Genomic DNA, 26,008 nt, shown 5'->3' on the forward strand with positions numbered 1-26,008 from the left:
TCAGGCCTGAATCTGAAGGTTTTTACCCCAGTTATGGAAGCAGAGGGGAGAATTTGCCTGTTACTCCAGTGCAATGTACTTGAACCCTGAGGAGGCTGCACTAGTATAACTGCCCAGTGTTGTATAATGTGCCCATGGAGAAAGGAGTTGATTCCATTAGTCTGACTATTTTCATATTTGAAAACAAATTAAACCATTTTTCTTATCACTGGTGAAACTCTGATAAAATCACTGGGCCAAATCCATTCTTGTCTAATTCCACTGACTTCACTGGGATTATACCAGGGATGGATTTTGCCCATTGTTTTGTTTTCCAGATGAGAACTGTGAATGATGCTGCTGAATTATAAAGAAATCTATCTTGGTTTTTTATTTGAATGACCTCATCTTTGGTTTGGCCATCAGATTGTGATGTCGGCAACCTGTGTAACCCTTGGACAAGAGGGTGTAATTCAGACCTAGTCAATATGGATATAACTGCAGCAGTACTAACACCAGCTGAAGACAAAGGTTTCCTAGCAACTGGAACTCAGTAAAAGCTCACTGAGTAACAGTTCAAATATGTAGAGCTGGGATGGGGATGTAAGTTAGTGGAGTCTCCACGCAAGTCAAAACAAGCTACACATTCAAAACAGTTACCCCACTTGAGGGTAGGTTTTATTAACATAAAAGGTGATTAAAAGTCATTACAGAATATCAGCCCAAGATACCTGCTCAAACTAGGCTGCTCCTATGGCTCTTTTCCCAGCCTAAGCCTTCCTACTAGGAGCTTGACTGCTTCTGGGGTTCGTTCTCTCAGGACCTGTCAGTTCCAGACCCAAGCCCCCTCTTTCAGAAGTGAAGTCTAATGAGCCACTTCTGTCTTTGTGAGTGAGCAGGAATTAATCTGCAGCACTCTGCAGGGTTCCAGCATCTGCTAACTGGATGGGGCAACCGCTGAATCCTGCTGTCCTGACACAGAGAAGAATAGAAAATAAGTATCTAGATTGCTCAAGAGCCTGCAGAAATCCTGAGTATGTGCCCAGACTTGAGCACTGGGAGTGTACATTTAAACTGCAAACCTCTTTACATGCCTGTGTCAAATGTACCGCAACCCTAAGGCAAGCACTAGAGGCTCTAGCATCTGGTGGGTGTCAGTAAACACGCAGAGCCATGGCTCACACAACAGGATTGTTTACTGGGGCTGGCAAAAGAGGAAGTTCTTACAAATACCTTAAGTAGAGTGGCTTAATTACAATGATTACAGCAATTCCTAGCTGGGGCCTCTAGGGGCAGCTGCATTCCTGAGGCCTAAGCACCTAGAATACCCCTTTCCCCAGTTACGGATCACATGCAGGTCCCACTGGCCAGGGCTCAGCCCCACTGCCTGCTGACTCATTGGGAGCCCCTCCACGTGGTTCTCCAGACAAAGCTGCATTCTCCTCGGTAATGATTAGGCTGCAAGCCCCACCCCACAGTCTCTGATGTATATCTACACAAGCCCTTCTATGAGTACCTTGGAAGTCTAGGTGCAGCTTCTGTACTCCTGAGTCCCCTCCACTTTGTGGTCTGCAGATGAAAGGTACTATAGAGATACTGTCTTATTATCCTGTGTGTTGGTTATTACTCAGAAAACACCCAGTCTACTAACAGGGAGATTAGGACTCTTGATGCATTAATCCCCACACATGGGGAGCTGGTTTGATCGAAAACTCACATTTTTACAGTGAACTGTGGGTTTTAGTGTTCCTTTTATCTTTAGCACTTCCAAAATTTCACCCAGCAACATTTCAGACTTCAATTTTCACATCCAAATTTATTTCCTTCTCCAGTAATAGCTCAAAGTAGTAAAAGAACTTTCATGAAAATATGCAATGGAGTTTGCTTTGACTTTTCCTCATAAAAGCACCTATGGCCAATTGTTCCTAACATGACAAAGTCATCTTCTTTCATATGGAAATAGCAACATTTCCAACTTAATAGAAAGGTTTGAAATCTATTTGAGGGCTTCAGGAGAGGCAAAGTGCAACTTTGCTATACCTCCTGGAAATGAAAAGATTGGACACTTGTTCACAATATGTTCAGTGGTTTGGAAGTCTCCATGTTCACACTGTGGTGAATACTTGATTCTCCATTTGTGAATCAGGTGCATGTATCTTCCATGTAACATCCTAATAGAGTTGAAGGTTGTCCATTGTCTTCAGCAGAGGAAGAAACCAGAAGGTTCAACAGTGGGATCGTCTATGAGGTGCTTGTTGTTTACATCACAGTCTGCCCATTGCATCTGCCAGGTGTCTTTTGGGTTGAAGTTGGATGACAAAAGACCTGCTCCAGCTACCCAGAATGTTTGTCGAGTCTTAATGTGAGTACAAGGCAGGTGAACAAGATTATCATGGAGTGGGAGCTTTTGGTTAGCTAGAGTTTTCTTGAACTCGCATAACATAGCTATCACTCACTGGATGGTTGGAGGAAAGATGTTTGTGAGGATTGGAAGCCTAGGCAGCGGAGTGGGTTTCAGGGTGCCAATTACAAGTCTCACAGTCATTACAAGGTTACACAGCAGAGGATATTTTGAAAGTGCTTTAGGTTCTGGTACATGAAAGCATCCCAGTTCAGGAAGCACAGTTAAACACATTTAACTTGAAGCACATGCTTATGTCCCATTGAAGTCCCTAGGTTCTAAGCACATGGTTGAGTGCTCTCCTGAATCAGGATCTTAGTTTCTAAAGGGGATCCTTTCTCTTAATTTTCACTGTACAGCATTTCTTAGCGTACATTAATACTGTCATTACTTTATCAACAACCAATCGGAATACAGGAGAGCTGGAGTTTGGCTAATCACAGCCTGGAGAAAATTGTAAGCTGATATCAGTACAAATGAGCAGGTATGAGAATTTGCTCAAATACAACTTTTTAGTATCTTCATTAGTGCTGTAATAGCAGTCGATTTTTTTGCAGAAGAATTAAGATAAATGCTAGTTAGATGGGCAGTGTACTTGTACTTTACTTATTTCCTCTTCTCAGAAGATCCTGTGGGTGACATCCTGGCCCCGCTGAAGCAGGTAGCAAAACTCCTATTGAATTCAGTGAGGCCAGGATTTCTCCCAATAAGTAAGTGTCTTGCAGATAAAGTATTTGGCTCCCCATCTTGGTGTGATATTCATAAATTTAGGATAACTTCCTCAAAATGAAGATTTCCATCTGTAAGGGAATCATCAAGCAAGAAGTTCCTAGCTGAAGTGCTACATGTTAAAATTCCCTTACAAAGTAATTGGTGCCATAATCACACAAAGAACCCTGGAGTCAACGGCGTTTCCAACACCTAACATGGGGCAGTGAATACAACTCTCTACACTACTTTTAGATGCCAGTAATATCAACTGTTTCAGAAGAACCTGAATGCTAGACAGGTTTAAAAAAACATGTTTGGTCCAGATTCTGCTCCTACACCCAAGTAAATCTCATTTCAACAGAATTATTCCAAATTTAAATCAGTGTAACTGATTGCAGCATCTGACCCTTTCAGATCACAGTTAAATTGAGTTAGATCTTGATCCTGCAGTCAGATCTGTACCTATTCAGAGCCTCATGGAATACCATAGGTCTCCAGGTCAGTTGACCCCTCCCCGCACTATGACAACACAGTATTGGGTCTTAATTTATGATGGATAGCTTCACAAATTAATCACAGGGGTTAATCCCACCTTGTCTCCAATCTACATGAGTGGAAGGCCTGGAACACAATGAAACTGGCGCAATTGTATTGCGTACAGGTGAATAAGACATGAAGAAGTAAAGGAAGAATGCAGTACCTCTACACAGAGAGGCCATGCCACCTGGATTCCATGGAATATACTGTGGGGGATTCCTGAGCCTCAGCATGGAGGAGGGAGAAAGGAATGGGTCAGTGGATTCACAAGTACTTGAAACCAATAGCCAACACATTGTGTGAATTTAGGGTTCTCTAGTCTGAGTTGGAGGTGGAGGTTCCAGCCTGGGGAGACATACCCACATTAGCGCTGATCAATCAGAGTGTATTTGCAGCAGCACAAACACTGGCAGGGGTTAGCCACCCTAAGTATGTGCCTAACATCTCAGATGGGTACGCTGCCTTAGCTAAACTCTATTTTTAGCAACCTCGCTCAATCAGAGGAAATATGGGTATGTCATCTTGAGCTGAGGCATACACCTCCAGCTCAAACTGTGGATGGACCATGAGAGAATGGGTCCGGTAGTTACATGAGCTTCATTCTGTTCTGCTGCAACTTTATAGTGTAGGGAGAGGATTCAACCCTGACATCACCTGCTTTGGGCATCCTCATTTCACAGCCCATTTGCCACCCAATGGATCCTGAATTTGGTCCTTCAGTGATCTGAGATCTCAAACAGTTTTTTCAATGTAGTATTTTGTTTAAAGCATTTCAATTTATTGCTAAAGAACTAAGTAATTTAAACACGGAAGTAGAATTAACCTTGTGGGCTACATTATATTACCATGGTGATTTCAGTTTTAGTGTGACCTTGTTAATTAAATACAAATATTTGCTGGACTGGCTATGATGACACTGATTCCAAGGAGAGAATGGAGTTTGTTTAAATGTAAAGAACTCAAGTATGCTTTAATTTTTGTGTGTCTGCCTTTATGCAATTGCACACACATGCACAAGCGGTCTCCATATTATGGCCTATCCTTTCAAAAGTAACAAGAGATTGAGTGCCTCAATTTTTGCATGTCATAAAGGGGCAGCACTCAGCAGTTTCTGTAAATGAAGCCCTTTTAAGCTGTCTCAAATGGGATGCCCAAAAATCACTACCCACTTTTTTGAAAATGTAGGCTATATACATTATAGGCTATATCAACATATGGCTATGTAGAAAACACACACCTTGCATATAATGCAAACAGGTAGGCTCTCCCTGTGATTAGACTGCATGCCAAACATTAAATATGTTTAATTTTGTTATATTCTCTTTAAAAATAAAACATTAAGGTAAAATAATACTTTTCATTTTTATGCAAGTACTTCAGCTGGAATACAGAATACAAACTATTGATTCAAGAGGCTAGCTGTATTGAAAATCAAATGAGTTTTTGCCATTGCTGAGCGCAGACAAGCCCAGTAATCAGCCTGTTCAACTAATCATTACAACAGTGCTGTTTGTGGCACTCTAGTTAAGAGTCTGTCAGCAAATTCAATATAAACCTCATTTTCCAGGGATTTATATCTTGGCTATAAAAAGTTTCTCTAATCTGAAACTTTCAATACATATACTCATGTGGATGGGGATTGAGAGAACTGACCTGCCCTGCCCAGCTGCTTACTGAGGGTCTGCTAGTGCACTATTGAAGTCAGTGGGGAATCTTGCTGTTTACATCAAATGGGATTATGATTTGACCTGCTTGTACCCTATTTATGTTAATGGGAGTGTTGCCATTGAGTTCAGTTGGCCTCAGATTGGGCCCCAGTACTACTTACCTGCTGCTGATACATGAATCTCTAAAAATGCCTATAAGAAATGTTATCTCAATAAATAGTGCCACTATGACGTAACTCTTGGTAGATACCTTTCTGATCAGGCATTTCAGTGAGTAAAGTAACCCAACATAGTAGCACATGACAAGGTTTCAAGGCAAAGGTTTAAATGCAAGATTTGATGGAGGTATTGTGATCTAAGTCAAACTGGTCTTTTTACCAAAGTGCTTCTGCTCAGGGTATACCCAAGAGGAAATAACAATTCCTATGGGCTATAAGACAAATAAATACTTAAAACAGTCCCACTTACCTGCAATACATGCATTTGCAAGGTGGAGCCATCACACTAACCAATATGGAAGGCTGTTAAAGTGGTTGCCTAAATGGGGATCAAAGCAGCAAATTCAGATTTTGGTAGACATCAAACTTCCCATCATTTTGGGGTGTTCAGACCTTGGGTTTTGCTTTGGCTCATTATCGAGAAAGGGGCCATTTTGCAAAATTTGGATCTGGTTTCAGTGTTTGAACACCCTCAAACTTCAGGGGCATATGGATCTGGGGTTTTGGTGTCCATCTATCTATATTTAGGCAACTTTTAAAAATGCACCCTTCCTAATCCTTTCCTAATATGTATTCTGTGGGCACTTAGATAACGCCATAAAGGAAATACTACTACTATTATAATAATACTATAAAAGGGAAACAAAAAGTAAAATAAAACTGCAAATAGTGTTAGAGGACTGACATCGTGATGACCTCTGAAACAGGTAAAGATTTTTTTTTTCAAAAGTGTCTAAAGGCTAGATTTTCAAAGGTATTTAGGCTTCTAAAGTTGAAGGCATATACTTTTGAAAATCCCACTAGGTGCCAATCTGAATTTTTAGGTGCCTAAATACCTTTGAAAATCTGGCCCTGAGTCACTTAGGGGCCTAAGTATCATTGTAAGTCAATAGTACTTAAGCTCTTAAGTGCTTAAGTGAATTCTGAAAATACAATTTAGGCTCCAAAGTTACACAGTTGATTTTGAAAGTTTTGCCCTTTCAAGCCATGATAGCAATGGCACTATGGGTTCTGTTTCCATTGCATCATCATTTTTCTCCACAAAATGGGGCAACTCCACTGAAATTGTACTGGTGTAGCAGGAGAATTTGGGCTATTGTGTCTGGTTATTTCAGGTTGCTTCAAGTGGCAAGTGAGAAATACAGTACCTACAAAGAAAGGATAGAAATTAAGGAAACCAGAAATTGAACAGTACAAAGAAATGTCATAAAACGTATTAAGGCCTTTATAACATGTTCATTTACTATTTGTAATTGCACAAAAGAAATTCTACCAGTCGCAGTACTGAGAAGAAAAAATCCCTACTATATTTTCACAAGAAAACCCCACCGTTTGCTAATGTGAAAGCAACCTGCTGTTTTCCTGGCATGTACCATGAGGGAGAGGCTTGTGGAATAAGAAAGTGCGAAGAAACTGCAGGTAGAATTTATTTGGTGAAGATTGTGGTAATACGACTTTATTTCCCTCAGTAAGACAGGATTACAAGTTTATATCCATGATATGAAATATTACACATCTGAGAGAAAATAATGATCCTGATGTAGATTAATGTCTCATTTCAAAACATTACAGTATTACATTACCCTGTGAAAGTATTAGTAGACTGTCTGACAAAATATGGATTCATCTAGCCATTATGTGACTGAGATTTTTTTATTAGATACGACTAACTTTTTACTATGTTAGATAAGATTCATGACACACAGATGAATATATGACTGGTTGTTAAAAAACCCTTCCCAAATACTGCATAATCCCTGCTCTTTACCATTATCCCAATTTTAATATGTCTGGCATTGCCTCCTTATAGCTGAGCATGTTTTTGGTTCTCTAGTTACTGATTAGCTCCTAATCATCTGCTCTGTACAAGCTCTAAAGGGTAATTTGCTGTTGCATTTTCGTGAGCATTAAGAGCCTTTCTTTTGAATTTGACTAACTTCAGCTCAGTCTTGCTGTAATTTCTAATTTTGTGGAAGGTGGTTGTTTATAATTCACAAGATGTTTGTTTTAAAATAAGCAGTTGCTTCAATACTTAGCCACGCTGCAATCCTGCAACTTGCTCCTGAGTCAGCTGCTCTGCTTGTTTGCTCCATCATTATCCTGGCTGAAAAAATGTCAGAGTGATGGAGTACCCAACAGCAGCTTCCCTGAGAAAAAATGAAAGGATTTGCTGAGTGAGCATAAGACCCATTCCACAGAGAATCCTAATATCTGATGGTAAATCCATGAGACAGGACAGAAGAAAGCCTTGTTTCACGGGAATGTAAATGTAATCCTCACAGAGGGGAGAGAAGCTAAGAAGCAAGAACTGCCTCTCAGTTATCATTTTCTGAAAGCTGTTCAGTAGCCTATATATAAAATTATGTCCCACAAAACAACATTAAAAGAATGCTAAGGTTGTACAGTCAAGCACTCAGACCTTAGGAACTGCCCAAATTATGGTTGCCCATACTTATTTCAATTCAGTCCCTTGTGTGCCTGCATTATGATTTAATTACACAATTACATTCTATTTTTCCCCCACAGGATCCCAACATCATTCAGCACACAGGATAGAATGTGTTCTTTTAACATAGGCTTTAAAAATGTAATTTCCTCATTTTTTTATAAAACTTAAACTGAAAAAGAAAAATCATATAGCCTCTCCGCATGGGTCATCAGCAGGGTTGGGATCTTTACATCCACAGCACCGTCCTCTACCACTTGAGCTAAGAGTAGTTGGTAGCACCAGATGGCTGCTGACTTCTGTGTGGATCTGCCACAAGAGGGGAATGGAGAGAGACCCTGCTGGTAGGTGTCTCGGCTGTTTGCTAGACAGCAAGGGAATGCTGAGACCTAGAACTTATGGGTTCCATATCAGGCTCTGAAGGAGGGTGTTTCCAGTGGTTACAGACCCTTCTGCGACCTCTCCTCTTCTCTCCTCTCTTCTCTCCTGCTCCTACCCATCTCACCTCTGCCAAACTCCTGACCCATCCTTCTCTTCCTGCCCTCCCCACTCTTCTCCTGCTCCTATCCCACCCCCACACTTTAGCTCTTTCCTCCACCTCTTAATTTCTTAGCCCTCTGCATTTGAGTCAGGCAGGTTCCTACTTCTTCTTCATGCTGCCTCAGCCCAGTATATGTGTGAGGTCACTGAAAGTACAGAGGAGACTGTCTCCTTGCTCTCAGTGTCTGTGCCTGCCACCATAGGAGCCCCTGTCAGGCAAGAGGAATAATTACAGGGAAAATCCTACTCAACCCTTCCATCCCCTGAATGGAGGGAGCATGCTCAGTTGCTCTGTGGGGAGAGCACATGTGCAGTCTGGTTGGCAGGTGGGATGGAGCATGTACTGTATGTTCAGTGCAGACGGGCTCTTCAGCCATCTTTTTTAGCTGCCAATCTCCAACAGGTGTCTAGTGAGTATGTGCAAATCATTTGTTTTAATTTGAGGCTTATAACTTGGCCAAATGTGGGTACTTTTTAGAGATGGTAAAAGCTACATCCTGGCATTAGGACAACCTGCTTGTCAAATTTAAAGTTCCTGCTCCAAAGCATGGACACACTAGAGCATCTCAATAAAACGGTTGTAAGAATGTCTTTAACGGGAACAAAACAATCATCTTTCTTTGACCTCATTCTGAGAAATGTCTGAACTATTTTAGCTGAAACTTTCAAAAAAGATTCAGCCTGAGACAGACACCTAAATTGCAGCTTGAACAGTTTGAATGTGTAAGGTTATGAGCAACTGAAAATAGGCTCTTATAAGAAAAGTATTGGGCAACCAAATCTATTAGGGTCTCTATCTGCGTCACCTGAAATACTTTTGAGTTAGTGGTCAGGGTCCAGTGTATATTGCACAGATGTCCATGTGACAAACATCATAGTCATAACTGGTAACTTTAACAGTCTCAACAGGGAGGCTATGAACTGATGTGTGTGTTAGCTTGGGTTTGGAGACTAAATTAACCTGTCACCCTTAGATCATCCCTTTGGGTCAGAACTGAGGCTTTTGAGCAAGTCAGGGTGGAAAAGCTGGCCTTGCCAGTCTCTAGAATGTAAGGTTTATTTTCCTTTCTATAATAAACAGAAGACCTTAGCTTCTGGTGGGTTTGCTGGGTTCTGGCTTTTCATCTCCTCTGGATACAACAGAACCACATGGTTTTCCCTGAGCATAGAACCCCTAATAGCTGTGAAAGGAGGGGGCTGAGACCTGGTCTTAATTTCACCTTAAAAATAAAATAGTCTTCTGTCTTACAGTAGATCTCAAATTAATAGGAGAAGAGTTCTCATAGGATTTTTTGGGGTTTTGCATATTAATTTATCTGAAAGATATAACAATCGACTCTGTTCTTACTAACAAATAAATGTGTTCCACTGCTGGCAAAACTGCCGACACTGCTTGTGAAAGTGAGGAAAATAATTTTTTCTGCCCAGTCCTTAAAGCCTCAAAAAGGAGAAATATGCCACCTTTTCTCTGTGTGGCTTTATTTTTCACAGCTCTAAAGAAACAGAAGATGATGCCATTCTGCGGAGAAAGATGCACTATATTACGTTAGTGTTTTATTGTTAACTGTATGGTTTGGGAATGTTCTTTACTTCCCTAGGGAAAAAGCTGTTTCACAATGTACTGTACTTTCTCTAATGATGTTCTTAGTCTTCTAGGATGAATGTGCAAGTAGTCTGGATAGGATGTACTTTTCCTCCTACAGCGCAGATGAAATAATTCCTCAGATGGTCTCATAGGGCTGCATTGTGTCCCTGAGATCTGCACACAGAAGCTATCCTCTGCACATTGATCTTTCCCTTCCCACACTGGGTGAGGTGGTTCCTCAGACATCTTTGGAGCACAATTGTCCTCATCCTGAAACTCTGTACTGGCCATGTGCTCAGGCACAAAATGAGATTAAACTAGCTAGAGACAAAGAGTAACAAGAAAAAATTCTACAAATACATTAGAAGCATGAGGAAGACCAAGGACAGGGTAGGCCTGTTACTCAATGAGGGGGAAGGGGAAATGGCAGAAGTGCTAAATGACTTTTTTGTTTCAGTTTTCACCAAAAAGGTTAGTAGCAATTTGGTGTCTCTCATAGTGAATGCCAGTGAAAATGAGGTAGGATCAGAGGCTAAATAGGGAAAGAATAAGCTAAAAATTACTTAGACAAGTCAGATGTTTTCGAATCACCAGGGCCTGATGAAATATATCCTAGTATACTCCAGGAACTGACCAAGGAAATATCTGAGCAATTAGCAATTATCTTTGAAAAGTCATGGAAGACAGGAGAGATTCCAGAGGACTGGAAAAGAGCTCTATATTTGCCCATCTGTAAAAAGGGAAATAAGGACAACCCAGGGAATTACAGACCAGTCATCTTAACTTCAGTATCTGGAAAGATAACAGAGCAAATAATTAAGCAATAATTTGCAAATACCTAGAACAGGAGTGGGCAAACTTTCGCACATCTGGGTGGGGAAATTGCATGCAGGGCCATGAATGTAGGGCTGGGGCAGGGGGGTGTGGTGCGGGAGGGAGTGCTGGGTGTGGGAAGGGGTGCGGTGTGCAGGAAGGGTCTCAGGGCAGGGGGTTGGGGCACAGGAGGGGTGTGGGGTGCGGGAGGAGGCTCAGGGCAGGGAGTTGGGGTGCAGGGTGTAGGAGGAGTTCAGGGTGCAGGCTCCAGCATGGTGCTGCTTACCTGGAGTGGCTCTGGGGTGGCAGCAGCGTGCAGTGGGGCTAAGACAAGCTGCCTGCCTGACCTGGCCTGGCCTGGCCCTGCGCTGCGCCATGCTGCTCCCGGAAGCAGCTGTCACCATGTATCTGTGGCCCCTGGAGGGGGCAGAGGGCTCCACATACTGCCCTTCCCTGCAGGTACCTCCCCCGAAGCCCCCATTGGCCACGGTTCCCTGTTCCTGGCCAATGGGAGCTGCGGGGAGCAGTGCCTGGAGGAGGGCAGCATGCGGAGCCCTCTGCCTCCCTGTTCCCCAGGGGCTGCAGGGATGTGGTGCCGACTGCTTCCAGCAGCGGTGCAGGGCCCACGGCACCATAGGGGTGGCAATCCTGTGGGCTGAATCCAGCCCGTGGGCCATACTTTGCCTGCTCCGAACTAGAAGATAATAAGCTGATAAGTACCAGACAGCATAGATTTCTCAAGAACAAATCATGTCAAACCAACCTAGTAGCTTTCTTTGACAGAATAACAAGCCTTGTGGATAGGGAGGAAGTGGTAGATGTGGTATATCTTGACTTTAGTAAGGCTTTTGATACTGTCTCACATCTCCTCATAAACAAACTAGGGGAATACAACCTAGATGGAGCTACTATAAGGTGGGTGCATAACTGGGTGGAAAACCATTCCCCGAGAGTAATTATCAGTGGTTCACAGTCAAGCTGGAAGGGCATATCAAGTGGGGTTCCACAGGGATCAGTTCTGGCTTCTGTTCTGTTCAATAACTTAATCAATCATTTAGACAATGGCATAAAGAGTACAGTTTTAAAGTTTGCAGATGATACCAAGCTGGGAGGACTTGCAAGTGTTTTGGAGGATAGGATTAAAAATCAAAATCAACTGGAGAAATGGTCTGAAGTAAATAGGATGAAATTCAATAAGGACAAATGCAAAGTACTTCACTTAGGAAGATATAATCAATTGCAAAAATACGAAATGGGAAATCAGTGCCTAGGAAGGAGTACTGTAGAAAACGATCTGGGGGTCATAGTGGAATATTAAGCTAAATATTAGTGAACAGTGTAACACTATTGTAAAAAAAGCAAATATCATTCTGGGATGTATTCGCAGGAGTGTTGTAAGCAAGACACAAGAAGTAATTCTACTGTACTCTCTGCTGATGTGGCCTCTGGCTGGGATGATTTAGTTAGGGATGGATCCTGCTTTGAGCAGGGGGTTGGATTAGATGACCTCCTGAGGTCCCTTCCACCCCTGATATTCTATGATTCTATGATTCAACTAGAATATTGTGTCCAGCTCGGCACCACATTTCAGGAAAGATGTGGACAAACTGGAGAAAGTCCAGAGGAGAGCAACAAAAAGGATTAAAGGTCTAGAAAACATGAACTATGAGGAAAGATTGAAAAAACTAGGTTTGTTTAGTCTGGAGAAGAGAAGAAGACTGAGAGGGGACATAACAGTTTTCAAGTACATAAAAGATTGCTACAAGGAGAAGTGAGAAAAATTGTTCTCATTAACCTCTGAGGATAGGACAAGAAACAATGGACTTAAATTGCAGCAAGGGAGGTTTAGGGTGGATATTAGGAAAAACTTCCTAACTGTCAGGGTGGTTAAGCACTGGAATAAATTGCTTAGGGAGGTTGTGGAATCTCCATCTCTGGAGATATTTAAGAGTAGGTTAGATAAATTTCTATCCAGGATGGTCTAGACAGTATTTGGTCCTGCCATGAGGGCAGGGGACTGGACTCAATGACCTCTCAAGGTCCCATCCAGTCCTAGAATCTATGAATCTATGAAAGGTTTCAGTATTAAACACTCAAGTACCCACTCACCTTACAAATGCCAGACAGGCCCTGATCCTGCAGCTTGTTGCATGTGTATAGACTGGTGCAGAGCCCCAGTTAAATCAGTGGGAATCTGCATGGATGCAGTAGTTTGCCCTCATGCCACAAGCTGCAGATTATCAGGGGGTAGCCGTGTTAGTCAGTATCCACAAAAACAAGGAGTCTGGTGGCACTACTAACAGATATATTTGGGCATCAGCTTTCATGGGTAAAAAGTGAGGCTTATGCCCAAATATCTCTGTTAAGCTGCAGATTGTATGTGCATCCTTAAACCCCAATCTTAACTATGCCCTTGGTGCATATGCACTATGATGCAGTCTTGGATCCTATGGATACTATGTAATATCATCTTGCCCTTAAAGAAAAGCTCTGTAGAATGTAATAGGGATGCAACTAGCAGGTTTCATAGAAATTACTCAAAAATCTGCAGGATTTTTATAGCAGCCTATACACTTAAAAAGAGAATAATATTTCTGTTCTAAGAATTCTGTGGACTGGTAATATTCCTACATTTTTTTTGTATAATATTCTCTACTAAATTTTGTAGGACTTTATGGAAAAGTTCTATATAAATGACATATGGAAGAGCTATATATCTGGTATACAAGGAGTAGTAGAAGATACTACGTGTCTGTCTAAGGTTGAAGAAAAAAGGGTTGGCTGTACTTTCCTGCAAGTGCTTTCCTGGAGCTGGGCCTCCATGTTCATGCTGAATGAAATGCAAAAATGAACTGACAAAAATACTTGGTGACAGTTAATATTTTAAATACGCCATCATTTTTCATCAGGACCTTTGCAGTGTCCTTTCAATATCAAAAATAGGCAGCAAATGTGCTACAACCCATATTTTTCATGGGACAGTCAGTAGTGGGACCAGAAGCGGAGTGTACAAGTGACCACCCAGCATTTGTGGTAAAGTTGCATTTGCACATCTTTTCTTCATTAGAGATGTTCTTTGGGAATTATTTAATCAAAGTGTACACATGGTTTTAATGGTTAAAATAAGCCTCACTCACCATTCTTTGTCTATGGACATTTAGAAATAGGTGGTGAAAGAGGAGGGGAGGTGTTCCTAATCTGTAACAAATATCTCATGTACAGTAGTATATATTGTACATCATAAAAGCCTAATCACTTCTTATGGTACCTGTTAATGGTCTTGTATGTGAAAATTGCTAACCTGCTTTCAGTATTGTATCTCTGAAATTATTAGGGGGAAGAATACCTGAATGTACTATATGGTTGCTCAATAATTTGAGATTAACAAATTATACATTGACAACAATCAACACAACCATCATATTCACACTCTTGTAATCATTGCTCAGATGAAACGTTGGAAAGGCATCTAGCTACAGTGCAAGGAGAGTAGTAGGTTTATTTCAAGCTCTAGAATACTCATGCTGAAAAAAAGTGGTGAATAGGGGGAACCGGGTTTTTATGTAAGTGCAGGTGCTAGTAGTACTACCTAGAAGAGCAAGACATAATGTGGACAGACTTTTGGTAAGTTTCCCTAAACAGATCTATTGATGCACCTTAGTCTTGACCTGCTATTACAGGTTATCTCTGAGCAAATCTTGACAACCGAATATTGCATTAGCTGTGTGGACACATGTCCACAGTGGACTAAGATGAGACCCATTAAGATGACCCATAAATGCATTTTCACGTCACCTAAATAAGGACTGAATCCCATTTTCCAAAGGCAAAAGGCTAGCGCTCTGCCACATTGGTCTATCAAGTCTCTTACAGCAACAGACTTATGTTTAAGATTCTTGCTTTCCATGTTCTAGGGTATAGCACTGAAACATTGCACAAAAAGTGTGTTTCAGAAGATTTCGAGTGAAAATCAGAATTAGATTTCAGGCAAAGAATTTGGTCAATACATGAGCTACTCCAGTAATGGAAAGGTAGGCCCTTTTACATAACTTTTAATGAGACTTAGCTGGGAGTCAGCTCAGAAAGAAGAAAGAATTGCAGCTGACTTGTGCTGGAAGAAAATACTTTCTTTTCATTCTACAAAAAATACTTCTTCAGGGAAGTCTGGAGAAATAAAATGTTGAGCCCTGCACATATCCTGAATGGATCTCAATATCTATAATCTTAATAGCAAAGATTACAAAAAATTGTTCAAAATTCAATTTCCATAAAGAAGAAACCCTGGAGAACAAATGATATGAATCCTGGGGAAATTACGCTTAATGCATGTTTATGACTGTAGCTGTCTGCCTGAGAGCAAAAAATCAATGGTTTATCCTTACACAAGGCACTCTTGAGGATATGGGAAAGCAAGGTCTGAATAACGTTTTTTGAAATAGCATTGGAGTAAGCTTAAAAAAAAACAAAACTAAACACCAACGCAGTCTCTGATTGTATAATGCCATATAATACTGCTTACTGCATGCCAACAACTCTGTTTATATCGTGTACATTTCTGTTGGTGCTGGGTGTGTTAACCAAAAAGCCAGCTTTCTGTAAAAGGTGAAGAACAGGGATATGTGGAAACCCTGGATTCAGTTTCCAGCTCTGCCATAGACTTTGTGAGACTTTGGGCAGGTGACTTAATTTCTCTGTGCCTAAATTTCCCCTCTGCAAGATGGATGTAATAATATCTTCCTATGTTTCATGGGTGTTATGAAAATTCATTTTGTTTGGGAGATGTTCAGTGATGGAGAGACCACTCTCCATTCTACTATATAAGCAGTCTCTGTTGTGTTCCTTTATTTCTCATGTTAATGTTAGTGCTGGCTTCTCTATCATTATCTACTGTCATGCATCTTGAGGAGGCCTAATTATAATGCAATTCACCTCCATAGGGGGAAACTGGGTTTGATTTCTGGCTGGTAGATTGGAAATATTGTACAGATAGTGGACATATCCCTTGAGAGAGAGCATATCTGCAGAATGGCTCAGGAACCCTTCTTTTGGCCATTTAACAGCAGAATATCAATCTGTTTTAATTCAGTTTAGTTTATATGAATTTGTTTATCTTTGATGGGTCTTGTTGCCAATCTCTCTGAAGATTTGATGGACTTTTGATAATCTCAATTTCTGGCTTTTTTGCGTGGATGTTTTAGCTTTGCCTAAGAAATTTGAAATGGGCTGTGTCCTAAAATATTATACTCATGTTAGTGAGAGATCTCAATAAAGAGCTATTGCTTTGGATCCACCCAGGGAGGAAAATCCTAGCAAATACTGTCACGTAACTTAATCATTAACAACCAATATTACGTAAACCTCAACAAGTAAGTGCATGAGATAGAAACAGGGCCAGCTCCAGGCACCAGCTGAGCAAGCTCATGCTTGGGGTGGCAGATTCCAAGGGGCGACCTTCCAGCTGCCCCTTTTTTTTCCTTTTTAGTTTCCTGCTCTGGCCGCCCTGTAGAGGGCAGCGGCGCGGAGGAGGGGAGTGCCCTGCAACAAACTCGGCAGGGTAGCCTGCATCCTTCCCTCCCAGCCTACCGGAGCAGCACAGAGCCCTCCCAAAAGGCGACGCGGTGGGAGGGGCTGCATGTCGAGCACCCTGCTGAAGCCCTGGCCGCCCCCCTTCTCTCTCTCCCCCCGCTCCCTCCCCCTGCTAGACCAGGCACGCACTCCGCTGCACGCAGGTTTTTTTTTCCCCCTGCTTTGCTGCTCCGCCCCCCTCCCCCCTCCAAATTTTTTTTTTGTGTGCTTAGGATGGCAAAAAAGCCAGAGCCACACCTGGATAGAAAACCCCAGAGCACTCGCAGTTAGTGGTTGTTTGATACTCTCTCAGAGTTGACATGCAATAAAGTATAACATGGATATTTTTCTGGTTGTTTAACTGAGGGCACATTTGCTCCAGTGCAGAGGACCTGCATAATCTTTTGAACTCCATTTAAGCTAGTGTGTAGTCCTTTTGTTGGCCCTGTGCACAGGGGTACGGGTAAATATCATCCTCACAATGCAATTTTCAGCCTGTACTCAAATGCCTTCACTTAGTTTTTCAATCAGATCCCCAAATCTCTGGGAGTTTTAGGCATTTGGTCAAATGCCCAAGTGAAATTGGTCACTTGACAAGATGACTGAAAGTATTAGTCATTTGGCCAAATGACTGTCATTCTGCTCTAGTAGGACACTTAGTCCCTTGAACTGTCACTATGTTGGTGGGGCCATTCTGTTACATAACTGACCATACCCTTTTAACCGTGGGTTTCTTCTTTTGCACAAGCAGTGTTGCCATAGTAACTTCTTGTTTCTTGACCATGCTGTCTTTCTCAGTTCAGGGCTACTTCTATCAGCATGGTTTCAGGAAAGCTCTGGTTTCAGAAAGTTTCTCTGTTAAAATTGTTTTATCAGAATACATATGAAGTAGTAGTCTCTCGCTATATATATTATAACTGAAGCTGGTAGTACCACCTATTGAAGGTTGCTCAACACTTTCCATTATAAGACCCTGTTTTTAGTGGTTAATAGTTTTCCCAAACTTTAATCATTAGAGCTGAAATTTTCCATGCAGGCGGCTCTCAGGTTGGTGTGGGGGTTTCTTATTGTTTAAATTTCAACCAAAATTGTATGTGTGCATGCACTGGCACAGTATAATAGACTTTTTTTTTCTTCAAAAAAGTAGAAATCTACAATATCTCTGGACCCTCTTAAGTTTATACCTATCTTCTCTTTATAAGCTCAGGCTTAAATTTTCAGAACTGAGTAGTGATTTTGAGTGCCCAGAGACACTTTGAAAGAGCTTGATTTTTCAGAAGTGCTGAGCACCCATGTTCTGAAAATCAGACTGCGTCACAGGGAGGTCCTACATGAGCAAGTCTGAGCAATTGCCAGAGGTTAAAGTAAGGCAGAGCAGGAGTGAAGCACAGCTTAAAAAAAGAAGGAAGCACTCCCCCTCTTCTCTCCGGGTTGGATGACCCGTGATTTCCCACTGCTCTTTCTCCTGTTTGATCAGTGCAAGGAAAGCTCCCACTCCTGTTTCAGTCTACTTTAAGCACTGACAGTTGTTTTGACAAAATGATATACAGGCTGAACCTCTGTCGTCCGGCACCCTTAGGACCTGACCGGGTGTCGAACCAGAGAATTTGCAGAACCACGGGAGGTCAATGCAGAGTACCAGCAGGTCTCTATAGGCACCGGAAGTGGGAGTGTTGTGGGTGCTGCAGCATGGCCCCCCACCCGGGGGCCCTGCTGCCACCCGGGGTCCCGGCCGCCGGTTCCCCACCCAGGGGTTCCGATGCCAGCCCCAGGTCCCAGCCGCCGGCCCCTTGCCCACATCCTAGCTGCCGGCTCCAGATCCTCCCCTTCCCTCCCGGAGCTTCAACTCTGCAAATCAGCTGTTCGTGGCACTCTGGAAGTGCTGGGAGGGAGGAGGAGGAAGTGGTAAGTGCAGGGCCACTGGTATGCGAGAGGCGTAAAGAGGGGAGCTTGGCACCAGTGGATGCTCCGCACCCACTAATTTTTCCCCGTGGGTGCTCCAGCCTCGGAGCACCTACGGAGTCAGTGCCTATGCTGGACCACAGATGTTGCCGGACCAGGGAGTGCCGGATTAAAGAGGTTCAACCTGTAGTTGATCATGGCAGTGTATGCACACCCCATCTCCTGTCAGGGTGGACAGTGGGTGTGCGGACACTGCAGTTACTGTCTACCCAACTGTCTTGGGCCTCACCACAATGAGGTCCAATGGTCAGGGTCAAAGCAGTGGCCTTTGGGTTCTGGGCTGCCTGGCCTAATGGCTGGGGTCAGTACAGCAACCCTTATGTTCAGGGCCACATAGCCTAATGGTCAGAGGCAATATAGTAACTCTCAGTACAGGGCAGTGTCAATATAACAGCCCTTACATATAGGTCAGTGTGGTCTAATGATCGATACCCAAAGGGCAGCCACGGGAGAGGGGGGAACCCGGTGGCCCAGGTATGGGGATACAGGCCCACCCAACTCCACCAGGCCCCAACCCAGGGCCCTAACAATGGAAGAGTGATCCACCACTGGGTCAGCAGGGAATCCCATGGAAACACACTGACCTCATGTGGGTGTGAGATGCCACTTGCTCACCCTCCCTGGGTCACTTCCTACCATGCTTTCTGAAACTACAGTCCCTGGGGCATTGGGGTCTCTGGGCTCCTCAGCACAGGTAATTTCCTTGGGGCCCCATTGGCCACAGATCTCCATTCCAGATCGCAGGATTTCCAGCCTCCGCAGGCAAGGACTGTGACAGCTCCTCAGCTGGAGCCCCTACCAGAGGTCATTCCTCTGTAGTGATCAGGGGCGGCTCTAGGCACCAGCAAAACAAGCTGGTGCCTAGGGCGGCCAAATCTAGGGGGCGGCAGGCTGCGTCGGCGGACCTGCCGCAGTCATGCCTGCGGGAGGTCCCCCGGAGCCGCGGGAGCAGCGGACCTCCCGCAGGCATGACTGCGGAGGGGGCGCTCGTCCCGCGGCTCGGCTGGACCTCCCGCAGGCATGACTGCGGCAGCTCAAGCGGAGCTGCGGGATCCGCGAACCGTCCGCAGCCGCGGGGGGTCCAGCCGGGCCACGCGGGACCAGCGGACCCTCTGCAGTCATGCCCGCGGGAGGTCCGCTGCTCCCGCAGCTCCGGGGCGCCTCCCGCGCATGACTGCTTGGGGTGGCCAAAACTGTAGAGCCGCCCCTGGTAGTGATCAGCCCAGACTGAGCCAGGCTGCTCCCTTTTATACTAGCATAGCACTTGGAGCATGCCCAGTATGCTCTGATGGGCAGGACTTCCTCCACCCCTAGTGTGGGGTTAACCCCTTCCGGCCCAGCGTGGGGTATGCACACCCCGTCACAGTGATCGTATTGTATTGATGCATCCCACTTGCCAGTGATGCTGTTGGATGGTGGAAACACAACTCTGTGTCTAGTTTCAAACCAATCTTCTATCTTAAGGTTATTGCTGGAATTTCCCCCAAGCATCATACCATTGCCAGAAACTGTTTTGTAAAGTACAGTATAAGCGTTAAAGTTTGTATTGGCTGCAGGTTGAATATGCAAGTCACTATTGACAACCCCAAATATTAAAAAATTGGGTCAGGCCCTCAACATCATGTGACTGACTTTAAAATCATGAGATTAAAGAGAGAGATGGAGGCTTGACAGAATTAGTTATTTAAAACTATTTTCATGGACAACATCTGTTTATTTTTAAGCCTTTTTTTATTTTATTGATTTAAATGTTCATAGCTGCAAGAAATTATGGGTGGTTCAGACAATTATTTCGTGACCGTAGATGTTGAAGTTCAAAACATTACAGCTTTATAGCCGTCAAAACACAAATTGTCAACATTGCATGTGTAAATATCCTTCAGTCAAACTCTAAGTTCTCAAGCTGAATTTCTCTTACGTTTCCTAGCTATAAATTTCTATTACCAATGGAAATATTGTGTATGTGTACAGTGAAAGCAACATTGACCAACACTGATATATATCTAGTCCCGCAAGCCTCTCTCTCTCTCTCTCTCTCTAAACCATGATTCTTTATATTTGCCTGCTAGCTTTTGAGCTTTGACACTGTGCTCAGATCATATTTCCAAGCTCTCTTCCACAGTCATAGGGACTGGAAAGTAACTTTCTTAAAAATTAAAGCCAAAATTCTCATGTAATCATTTGTCTCCAAATGCTGGGGCTCTAAATAACATATCATGAGACTGGGGATAAAATCCTTCAAGTTAGCAATGGTAAATAAATGAATAAATAAATTCACATGGGGGTGGGGGGGAGGGTCATGCCCCTGCTTGACCCCCCTTGCACACACCTGTGTGTGAGTAAATCACCTCCCTGAGTGACATAAATTACTACGCAAAAGAATACATGGATACAAATCTGACATCAGGAATCATAACATTCGAAAACCAGTCCGAGAACACTTCAGCCTCCCTGGACACTCAATTACAGACCTCAAAGTCGCAATACTCCAACAAAAAAACTTCAAAAACAGACTCCAACGAGAAACTGCAGAATTGGAATTAATTTGCAAACTGGACACCATTAAATTAGGCTTGAATAAAGACTGGGTGTGAATGGGTCATTACACAAAATAAAAGCTATTTCCCCATGCTAATTTCTGCCCCCCCCCACACACTGTTACTCACACCTTCTTGTCAACTGTTGGAAATGGTCCATCCTGATTATCACTACAAACTTTTTTTTTCTCCTGCTGATGATAGCTCACCTTAAATTGATTACTCTCATTACAGTTGGTATGGCAACACCCATTTTTTCGTGTTCACTGTGTATATATATCTTCCTACTATAATTTCCACTGCATGCATCTGATGAAGTGGGGTTTAGCCCATGAAAGCTTATGCTCAAATAAATTTGTTAGTTTCTAAGGTGCCACAAGTACTCCTGTTTTTTTCATAGTAACCTTCATTGAGCAGTGGGCACACCTTATAGACTTTAAGGCCAGAAGGATCATCATATGGTCATCTAGTCTGACCTCTTGCACATTGCAGGCCACAGAACCTTGCCCAACCACTCCTGTAAGAGACCCTCAACCTCTGTCTAAGTCACTGAAGTCCTCAAATCATGGTTTAAAGACTTCCAGTTACAGAGAATTCACCATTTACACTAATTTAAACCAGCAAGTGACTCGTGCGCCATGCTGCAGAGGAAGGCTGCAACAAGACTGGCTGTTGGAAGACTGTGGCATTTACTAGCTTGTAAATCAACTGCCATCTTTTTTATAGGCTAAGTTGAGGAGGGAGGTGGTAAAAATAGCACTGAGTGGTCCATTTATGGCCTGGATTCTGCCATGTATTGTATGTGATGAATACCTGCATCTGGACAGAGCCCTATTGAAATCAGTGGTCTCTAAACTCACCTATGTGTAATACTTTTCAGAATTAGGGCTTCTTGAACCTTGACTTTTCCCAGGAATCTGGAATGTTTCTTAATGGATGATCATATATGTTGTAAGCTATCCGTACAAGCTATAGAAATATGCTGCACTAGACAATTTCCCTATGATATTTGTAAATTTCACTTAATTCTGAAAGTTTACTCAAACTTTTCAGAACTGTTGATTATTAATAGAGTATGGAATATCTGTTCCATATGCAGTTTATAAAGTGGTTAACATCAATATATTTTTGTATGGTGTGATATCATACTTCATCTGCTTCACTGCAGTAATTTTTTTATATCAGTAACATATGGCATTAATTTTTATTCAAGACAATTTTAGGATTAACTTGACTATTATTATTCTGTGCTGTATCTGTGGTTTTCAAAAACAATTACTGAGTGAAAACAGAATAAAGATCTCACATTATTACTATTAATAATAAACAATTAATGCTATAAATGTGCATAGTATTTTACAGAATCCAGAAAGCGCATATTGTTGCAGAAATGTCAAATACATGACTTGCACGATGTGTTTGTGGTCCATGTGTCACATTCAACATTTGCAAGAATCTAAGTTTAAAAATAAATGTCTAACCCTTATGGTTCTGAAGAAAATCTTCTAAATGTGAACTAAGTGTAACCAATGTGGTATGACTTTCCTGAATCTGCAAACTATTTTTTAAAAAATGTCTGAAGTGTGTGCTTCCCCACCTACCATTATTCTTATTGAGGCATTGACATTAAAGCAAAATGACATTTTAAATGTCAACATTTACTATTTCTTTGCTTATTTTAGCTGATGGGATGGGAAAGAGGCTGGGAGAAAAACAAGGTGTGGGAGGTGAATTGAGAATTGTTGAGGGGAATCAAAGGCAGAAAAGAAAATAGAAATAGAAAAAGGAGGCTGGGGAAGGAAGAGAAACAAAGGGCAGAAAGAACGGTGGCCCTGAAGAAGAGCAGTGATGGGGTGTGTACCTCCCCCAGGCAGTGAAATGGTTAATATGGGCCTGAGACCAATTGTTACCTGGTTGCACCTGGAGAATGGGACAACGTTCATTAGAGATGAAGCTCAGCTGGGAAGGAGGTTGGTGGTGCTATAGAGGCAAAAAGAGTGGAGCAGAAAGGAGGGAACTTGCAATCACCCTCTAGGCCTTGGACTAGAGACCGGAGAGACCCACAGGTTCAACAAGAAATCCCGGGGGACATTTGGTCCTGGGATTCTCTCCTGAATAGGGAAGGCTGACAAGTGACCAGGAGAAAGATAAGAGCAGCCAGTGGGGTGGAGCAGGCTTTGGTGGTGTGCCTTGAAAAACAGTTGGGATCGGAACTTCAGGGAGAGAGCCCTTGGAGGTGTTCAGTTGAGGAACAAAGCAGGGAAAACCAAGCAGCCAAGAGGGACAGAAGATCAAGCCTGAGGAGGGGTGAAGTTGGGTTTGTCCATATTTTGGGATTTTGTTGCAGGAGAGATTCTAGGGAAGAGGCTTGAGGGAAGGGTAAAACTAGAGAGATTGTGTGGAGAAGGTCTGGTAAATGACTACAGTCAGAAGCAGCACTGTGAGGTACCAGGGACATGAGATATAGGCAAAAATTGCTTGATCACTACAGTGTCTCTGGGCTGAAACCCAGTGGAGTGGAAGGACCTGGGTTCCCTTACTAGCCACCAGAGAAGATGGTGCGAAGCCCCTGATAAGGGAGTAAGAACTACTGGAAGCACTGAGTGACAGGAATGGAGAACATGGACCCAGAGTTGGGGCTGAGACCTTTTGTGAGGACATTGGGCTGTTTTCTGTTGGATTTTCTGTTACCACACAAGGGGTGGACTAAAATATGACCTAGCCAGAGGGCTGAGTTACAGTAAGAAAGGGGCCAGACCAGCTATTAGCAGGGGGTGCCAGAAGGGGAAAGAGCCTGCTATGCCATACCCAGTTGTAACGGGGTGTGCTAGCAGTGAGTTCACTCTGCTACAGGAGCATATTTTCCTACTGGGTGATGCTGACAATTAAGTTCTGAACAATCAATCAAAAATAACAAAGTCTAGCTAGTACATTAGGGCCATATTCTATACCCATGGTGAAATTCTCTACTCCCCTCAAGACAATGGCAAAAATACCATTAGCTTCATTAAGGTCAGGACGTCACACCTGCTCTCTGCTAATCTCCCATTGACTAGAGTTGGTCTGAAAATGGAATTCCCATTCCACGGGAATTCTGACACTTTGAAACTTGTTTTCATTCTGAATTGGAATGAAAGTTGAAATTTTCCCATGGAACAGAAATTGAGGAGAAAAAAATCATTTCAAAACATTGAATCAGTTTGTTTTAATGTCACAACATTATAATATATAATATAAAATTAATATTTCAATATAATATAAATGTTGAAACAGTGATTTAAAATGATAGGGTGAAAATGTTTCGTTTTGACTTTATCTAAATGAGTCTAAATTATTCATTTCAACATTTTTCCAGTGAAAATTTCATCAGTCTGTACATTCCTCTGGAACATTTTGATTTCCATGAAACATTGTTTTCTGACATAACTGTTCCACTGAAAGTTTGTTTTTGTCCAGCTTTGTGATCAACACCTTTGGGAGTTCTAGTGTGGATGGGAGTTTATTGTTCTAAATTTTCACTTTGGCCCACAAGCTATAATTCAAAATGGAATTCAGTCCTCTCCCCAGGATGAGATTTATACCCTGTTTTTACAAAAAGAAAGATTAACTTATTATTCAAATCCATTAAATATCTGATGAAGTGCCAGTAGGCACAAGACTTTTAAGGCTCATTCACCAATAACATTCTGTAGTCAAACTTCGAAGTCTTCCTCCTGAAATACTGCTATCATTATTGCCTCCAAGCAGGTTTAGTTGAGCCCTTATTATATCATCAAAATGATTCCTCTTCCATGTGAACTAGAGTACCTCATATTAAATGAGGATATTGATATAATAGGCATCACAAAAACTTGGTGGAATGAGGATAATCAATGGGACACAGTAATACCAAGAGTTACAAAATATATCGGAAGGACAGAACAGGTTGTGATGGTGGGGGAGTGTCACTATAGCTGAAAGAAAGCGTAGAATCAAATGAAGTAAAAATTTTAAATGAATCAAACTGTACCATAGAATCTCTATGGATAGTAATTTCATGCTTGAATAATAAGAATATAGCAGTAGGGCTATATTACAGACCACCTGACCAGGATGGTGATAGTGACTGTGAAATGCTCAGGGAGATTAGAGAGGCTATTAAAATAAAAAATTCAATAATAATGGGGGATTTCAACTATCCTCTTATTGACTGGGTACAATATCACCTCAGGAAGGGATGCAGAGAGAAAGTTTCTTGACACCTTAAATGACTGCTTCTTGGAGCAACTGGTCCTGGAACCCACAAGAGGAGAGGCAATTCTTGATTTAGTCCCAAGTGGAGCACAGGACCTGGTCCAAGAAGTGAATATAGCTGGACCCTTTGGTAATAGCAACCATAATATAACTAAATTTAACATCCCTGTGGTGGGGAAAACACCACAGCGGCCCAACACTGTAACATATAATTTCAGAAAGGGGAATTACACAAAAATGAGGAGGTTAAACAGAAATTAAAAGGTATATAACCAATAGTAAAATCCCTGCGAGCTGCATGGAAACTTTTTAAAGACACCATAATAGAAGCTCAACTTAAATGTATACCCCAAATTAAAAAACATAGTAGGAAAACCAGAAAAGAGCCACCGTGGCTAAACAACAAAGTAAAAAAAGCAGTGAGAGGCAAAAGACATCCTTTAAAAAGTGGAAGTTAAATCCTAATGAGGAAAATAGAAAGGAGCATAAACTCTGGCAAATGAAGTGTAAAAATATAATTAGGAAGGCCAAAAAAGAATTTGAAGAACAGCTAGCCAAAGACTCAAAAAGTAATAGCAATTTTTTTTGAGTACATCAGAAGCAGGAAGCCTGCTAAATAATGAGTGGAGCCACTGGATGATCAAGATAATAAAGGAGCACTCAAGGATGATAAGGGCATTATGGAGAAACTAAATGAATTCTTTGTATCAGTCTCACAGTTGAGGATGTGAGGGAGATTCCCAAACCTGAGCCATTCTTTTTAGGTGACAGATCTGAGGAACTGTCCCAGTTTGAGGTGTCATTAGAGGAGGTT

General features: G+C 42.3%; 1 long non-coding RNA gene across 2 annotated transcripts in view; it reads right to left on the bottom strand.

Annotated features, from left to right (window-relative positions):
• Positions 1–681: 681 nt before the first annotated feature.
• The window catches only part of LOC120390876, a 32,263-nt gene continuing 6,936 nt past the window's right edge, over positions 682–26,008 (bottom strand). Inside the window, exons 2-4 of one of the 2 annotated variants that reach the window (XR_005591165.1) lie at positions 7,546–7,660; positions 5,764–5,832; positions 682–946 (exon numbers count right to left, since the gene is read on the bottom strand). This is a non-coding gene — a long non-coding RNA (uncharacterized LOC120390876). Of the gene's footprint in view, positions 952–5,763; positions 5,833–7,545; positions 7,661–26,008 lie in introns of both variants that reach the window. The other variant, XR_005591161.1, reaches the window with a different exon arrangement.

This window comes from Mauremys reevesii, linkage group 1, assembly GCF_016161935.1.
Source record: "Mauremys reevesii isolate NIE-2019 linkage group 1, ASM1616193v1, whole genome shotgun sequence".
In the NCBI taxonomy this organism is placed as follows: domain Eukaryota; kingdom Metazoa; phylum Chordata; order Testudines; family Geoemydidae; genus Mauremys; species Mauremys reevesii.